The sequence below is a fragment of the Salvelinus alpinus genome, chromosome 29, assembly GCF_045679555.1.
Source record: "Salvelinus alpinus chromosome 29, SLU_Salpinus.1, whole genome shotgun sequence".
In the NCBI taxonomy this organism is placed as follows: Eukaryota; Metazoa; Chordata; class Actinopteri; order Salmoniformes; family Salmonidae; genus Salvelinus; species Salvelinus alpinus.
In genome coordinates this window covers 34,265,565-34,271,351 of record NC_092114.1, presented here as the reverse complement: position 1 = coordinate 34,271,351, position 5,787 = coordinate 34,265,565, and the positions used below count along the sequence as shown (strand labels likewise).

The 5,787-nt window shown below is 54.1% G+C and overlaps 1 pseudogene; it reads left to right on the top strand.

The window, feature by feature from the left end:
* Nucleotides 1-1,720: 1,720 nt before the first annotated feature.
* Nucleotides 1,721-3,929, top strand: LOC139558899 (piggyBac transposable element-derived protein 4-like; annotated as a pseudogene).
* The last annotated feature ends 1,858 nt before the right edge of the window (nucleotides 3,930-5,787 follow it).

The window sequence follows — 5,787 nt, the reverse complement described above, 5'->3', positions numbered from 1 at the left end:
GTATAATTTAATAAATATATTTTTATCGATAGGAGTGAGGGGGGTTGGTGGATTGATAAGCACACCGAAGAAACGATATGCGTAAGATAACTTCTAATAGCCCATTTCACGCCATAGCAAGCTGAATTTGTAGGTTGATTTTTCTTTCGTTTTTGGCAAAAATGAACACGTAGCACTGACTCGCCGATGGATTGATGTTTCAGCATTTTCGCAATGAAGATTTTTGCGTTCGACTAGCTATGTGTGATATGAACGTGCAGTTACAAGCCCGGTTTGAGTAAGCGGTGCAGTGTTGCCAACTTAGCGACCTAGTCGCTATATTTAGCGAGTTTTAAGACCCCTCTAGCGACACATTTTCAAAAAATCGACTAGCGACTTTCTGGTGTTATTGGAGACTGACGTGAAAGCACGTATCGTTCTTACTCTTCTCAACGAGCAGCGGGTGCTGCCGTGGGACCCACCCCGTCCCGAAGCACTCACAGGTGGCCCAGTCCTCGCGCAGCAGTCCCTCCTCCTGCTCTGACTGCAGCTGGATGTTCACCCCTCCGCGTCCTGACTGCAAATGAATCTCGCATGCGGGAAGCCGCCCCTGGATGATCTCGCCCTGGCTTACATTCAGGACGGGATGTAAATGTAAAATGGTCTTTGTCTAAAATAACAAAAATAAATCACTGCATTTGACTCACACAGCCTCAGTCACTTACTCACCTTGTCCACTGTGTGTGTGCCTCTCTGTGACATAAGCTAAACATCTAGCTGGCTAGCTCATGTCTCAGTCTAAACTGTACACTCAAAAATACAGAAAGGAGTGGGAATCAAACCCTGAATTCAAAGGCTGGTTGAAGCCATTTATTGGTGATGATACACGGGCATACTGCCTGTATTGTAAGGCTGATTTCTACACCAAACATAGTGATGTAAAAAACACATGACAACTCAAAAACATACTCAAAAGGCTAAGTCTTATAATGGTTCCACCCAAAACAAGCTGCCATTTATGGTAAAAAAGAAATTGACTGCAAAAAAGGCTGAGGCCACCATGGCATTAGCTATCGCTGAACACTGTTCCATGCTGCATTGGAGAAGCATGTAGAGCTTCTTTCTCAGACTCCACTGCTGCTACCCACTTCAAAATGCACAGGACAAAGTGCACAGAAATGATAACTGGTGTTCTAGCATCATACTTTCTGAAAAAGTTGGTCGCAGATGTGGGTGACCAGCGTTTCACCCTCCTACCCCTGTGTGGGCCGGGTCATAGTGACCCGGGCCCTGTTGTAGGCCCTGTGTTATGAGTTGTTCCCCTCTGTCCCGGGGGCTGGGGTCAGAGTGACCCTGGCAGCGTTAACAAGGTGTATGTTGTAACCCTCCTACCCCTGTCTGGGCTGGGTCAGAGTGACCCCGGTCCTGTGTTAGGAGTTGTTCCCCTCTGTCTGGGCCGGGTCAGAGTGACCCTGGCAGGCACCAGTTGTCCCCAACAACTCGGACCTCGGTGCTATCACACGGGGAGGCCAGCCGAGCGTACCGGATGGGCCGAAGGGCCGAAGGAGCAGGCACTGCCGACAACGCGCCTCGTCCATTCGCGTGCCTCGTCCCATTCACGTGGCCACCGTAAGCAGGGCGTAGAGAGGCTACTAATATTGTCAGGAAGAAGAAGAAGAAGATGAGGACGATGAGGACGACGACGAGGACGACGACGAGGAGGAATACGACCCCGCCGAGCATGAGCCCTCCGCCTACGACGCCTCGCAGTCCTGGTTTCAGCGCGGCTCAGGTCCTGGAACAGATATCCTCCAGCGTCGACCAAGAAGACGAAGAAGACTACTGCGATTCCGAAGAGGAGGACGTTTCGGAAGATGAAGACGGTGAGGAATACAACCCCGAGCGCGACGCGGACGACTACGAAGACGACTCGGCCTCGCGGTCGTGCTCCTCTTCGGAGGAAGAGCGAGAGGGAGAGCGAGAGGGAGACGCGGCCGCTGCCCGAGAGCGAGACAGAGAGCGAGCCAGAGACAGAGAGCGAGAGCGAGCCAGAGAGCCAGAGCGAGAAAGGGAGAAAACGGCAAAATCAAATGGTCCTCCGTGGCCTATCGCGGCACAGACCGGCCCCGCGCCATCCACCGGCCCGGCCCCGCCGTGACGCCGTGCCCCACGGCTTACGCCGCGTCGCGAGCCCTCGACATCGCGTCCACCTTCCGGCTGTTTGTCACACCGGCGATAGAAAGGATAATTGTGGACATGACGAATCTGCAGGGGGTGAGAAAATACGGCGACGGCTGGCGACCCATGGACTCCACCGACCTGCGCGCCTACGTAGGGCTGCTGATCATAGCCGGCGTCTACAGGTCCCGAGGCGAGGCAGCGGCCAGCCTGTGGGACGCCGAGAGCGGCAGGACCGTGTTCCGCGCCACCATGCCGCTCAAGGTGTTTCACAAGTACTCGAGGCTGCTGCGATTCGACCGTAAGAGAGGTGTGGGACCTGTGGGAGGAGCGGCTGCCGGCCCTCTACAACCCGGGGCCCGACGTGACGGTGGACGAACAACTGGTCCCGTTCAGAGGTACCGTCTATGTATCTGTGTATGTACGTGTAGCATAGAGAGCGGTAGCCGTCTATGTATCTGTGTATGTACGTGTAGCATAGAGAGCGGTAGCAGTCTATGTATCTGTGTATGTACGTGTAGCATAGAGAGCGGTAGCAGTCTATGTATCTGTGTATGTACGTGTAGCATAGAGAGCACGGGCAGTAGTAGCACGGGCAGTAGTAGCAATCGGCAGTAGTAGCATGGGCAGTAGTAGCAATCGGCAGTAGCATGGGCGGCGGCGGCTGCGTGTAACGTAAACGCAGTGCGCCCCGATGGTGAGCCAGTAACGATGATGCTGCTAATGTCCTCTCCCTCTCCTCTCCCTCCCCTCTCCCCGCCGAAAGGACGCTGTCCTTTCCGACAGTACATTCCCAGCAAGCCGGCCAAATACGGCATCAAGTCGTGGGTGGCCTGCGACGCCAAGTCCAGCTACGGTTGGAAGATGCAAGTGTACACCGGCAAGGCGGCCGGCGGAGGCCCCGAGAAGAACCAGGGCGCGCGCGTCGTCCTCGATATGACCGAGGGACTGCCGGGCGGTCACAACGTCACGTGTGACAATTTCTTCACCTCCTACGAACTCGGGCAGCGGCTCCTCGAGAGGAACCTCACCATGGTGGGCACGGTGCGAAAGAACAAGCCCGAGCTCCCTCCCGCGCTGCTCCAGTCCAAGGGCAGACAGGTCTCGTCCTCCAGGTTCGCCTTCACGCCCACCGCCACTCTAGTGTCCTACCTGGCAAAGAGAAATAAGAACGTGCTACTTCTGAGCACACGGCACGCGGAGCCCGACGTTAGCGATTGCCGAGACCGGAAGCCGGCCCTCATCCTAGACTACAACTGCAACAAGGGCAGCGTGGACAACCTAGACAAGGTGGTCGGGACCTACAGCTGCAGACGGATGACCGCCCGCTGGCCCCTGGTCATCTTCCACAACATCCTCGACGTGTCCTCCTACAACGCCTGTGTCATATGGCGAGAGATCAACCCCGACTGGATGCCTGGGAAGCGGAACAAGAGGAGGGTGTTCCTGGAGCAGCTCGGAAAGGCGCTCGTGAAGCCCTTGATCCAAAGAAGGCAGCGTCTCCCCGCACCGAAGCCGCGTCCGCACTTGTCAAAGTCCTACAGGGTGCCGCCGCCGCCGAGGCTCGTCCGCAAGCCCGGGAGCAAGCCGCCGGCCCGGCCGCCCCGCTGGGGGCGAGTAAGAGGAAGAGGTGTCAGCTCTGCCCACCCAAGAAGGACGCCAAGACACACACCGCGTGCTGCAGGTGTAAGAAATACATCTGCAAAGGCTGTTCACACGCATACTGTCACACTTGTGCCCACTGGGCCTTTAGCCAAGACGGGACAGGGTGACCCGGGGGGGACACTGTGTGCTAGGCATAATAGGAGGACAAGGTTATAGTAGCCAGTGATTGGGTCTCAACTTAGGCAGCAGCCTCTCTGAGTTAGCGATTGCTGTTTGGCAGTCCGATGGCCTTGAGATAGAAGCTGTTTTTCAGTCTCTTGGTCCCAGCTTTGATGCACCTGTACTGATCTTGCCTTCTGGATGGTAGCGGTGTGAATAGGCAGTGGCTCGAGTGGTTGATGTCCTTGATCTTTTTGGCCTTCCTGTGACCGGATGCTGTAGGTGTTATGGATGGCAGGTAGTTTGCCCGCGGTGATGCATTGTGCAGACTGCACCACCCTCTGGAGAGCCTTGCGGTTGAGGGTGGTGCAGTTGCCGTACCAGGCTGTGATACAAGATGCTCTCGATTGTGCATCTGTAAAAGTTTGTCAGGGTTTTGGGTGACAAGAAAAATGTCTTCAGCCTCCTGAGGTTGAAGAAGCGCTGTTATGCCTTTTTCACCACACTGTGTGAGTGGACCATTTCAGTTTGTATGTGATGTGTATGCCGAGGAACTTAAAACTTTCCACCTTCTCCACTGCTGTCCCTTCGATGTGGATAGAGGGGTGCTCCCTCTGCTGTTTCTTGAAGTCCACGATCTCCTTTGTTTTGTTGACGTTGAGTGAGAGGTTGTTTTCCTGACACCGTCGTTGTTGGTAATCAAGCCCACTACTGTTGTGTCGTCTGCAAACTTGATGATTGAGTTGGAGGCGTGCATGGCCACGCAGTCATGGTTGAACATGGAGTACAGGAGGGGCCTGAGCACGCACCCTTGTGGGGCCCCAGTGTTGAGTGTCAGCGAAGTGGAGATGTTGTTTCCTACCTTCACCACCTGGGGGCGGCCCGTCAGAAAGTCCAGGACCCAATTGCACAGGGCGGGGTTGAGACCCAGGTCCTCCAGCTTGATGATGAGCTTGGAGGGTACTATGGTGTTGAATGCTGAGCTGTAGTCAATGAACAGCATTCTTATATAGGTATTCCTTTTGTCCAGATGGGATAGGGCAGTGTGATGGCGATTGCGTCGTCTGTGGACCTGTTGGGGTGGTATGCAAACTGAAGTGGGTCTAGGGTGGCTGGTAAGGTGGAGATGATATGATCCTTGACTAGTCTCTCAAAGCACTTCATGATGACAGAAGTGAGTGCTACGGGGCGGTAGTCATTTAGTTCAGTTATCTTTGCCTTCTTGGGTGCAGGAACAATGGTAGCCACCTTGAAGCATGTGGGGACAACAGACTAGGATAAGGAGTAATTGAATCTGTCCGTAAACACACCAGCCAGCTGGTCTGCGCATGCTTTGAGGACGCAGCTAGGGATGCCGTCTGGGCCAGCAGCCTTGCGAGGGTTAACACGTTTAAATGTTTTACTCACGTCAGCCACTGAGAAGGAGGGGGGGGGCAGTCCTTGTTAGCAGGCCGCCAACGGTGGCACTGTATTATCCTCAAAGCGGACAAAGAAGGTGTTTAGTTTGTCTGGAAGCGTGATGTCCGTGGCGTGGCTGGATTTCTTTTTGTTGTCCGTGATTTCCTATAGACCCTGTCACATACGTCTCGTGTCTGAGCTGTTGAATTGCGACTCCACCTTGTTCCTGTACTGGCATTTCGCTTGTTTGATTTCCTTGCGGAGGGAATAGCTACACTGTTTATATTCAGACATATTCCCATACCTCTTTCCATGGTTGAATACAGTGGATCGCCCTTTCAGTTTTGCACGAATGCCGCCATCCATCCACAGGTTCTGGTTTGGGTAGGTTTTAATAGTCACAGTGGGTACAACATCTCCAATGCGCTTTTTTATAAATGCACTCACCTAGTCAGCGTATAGATCAAT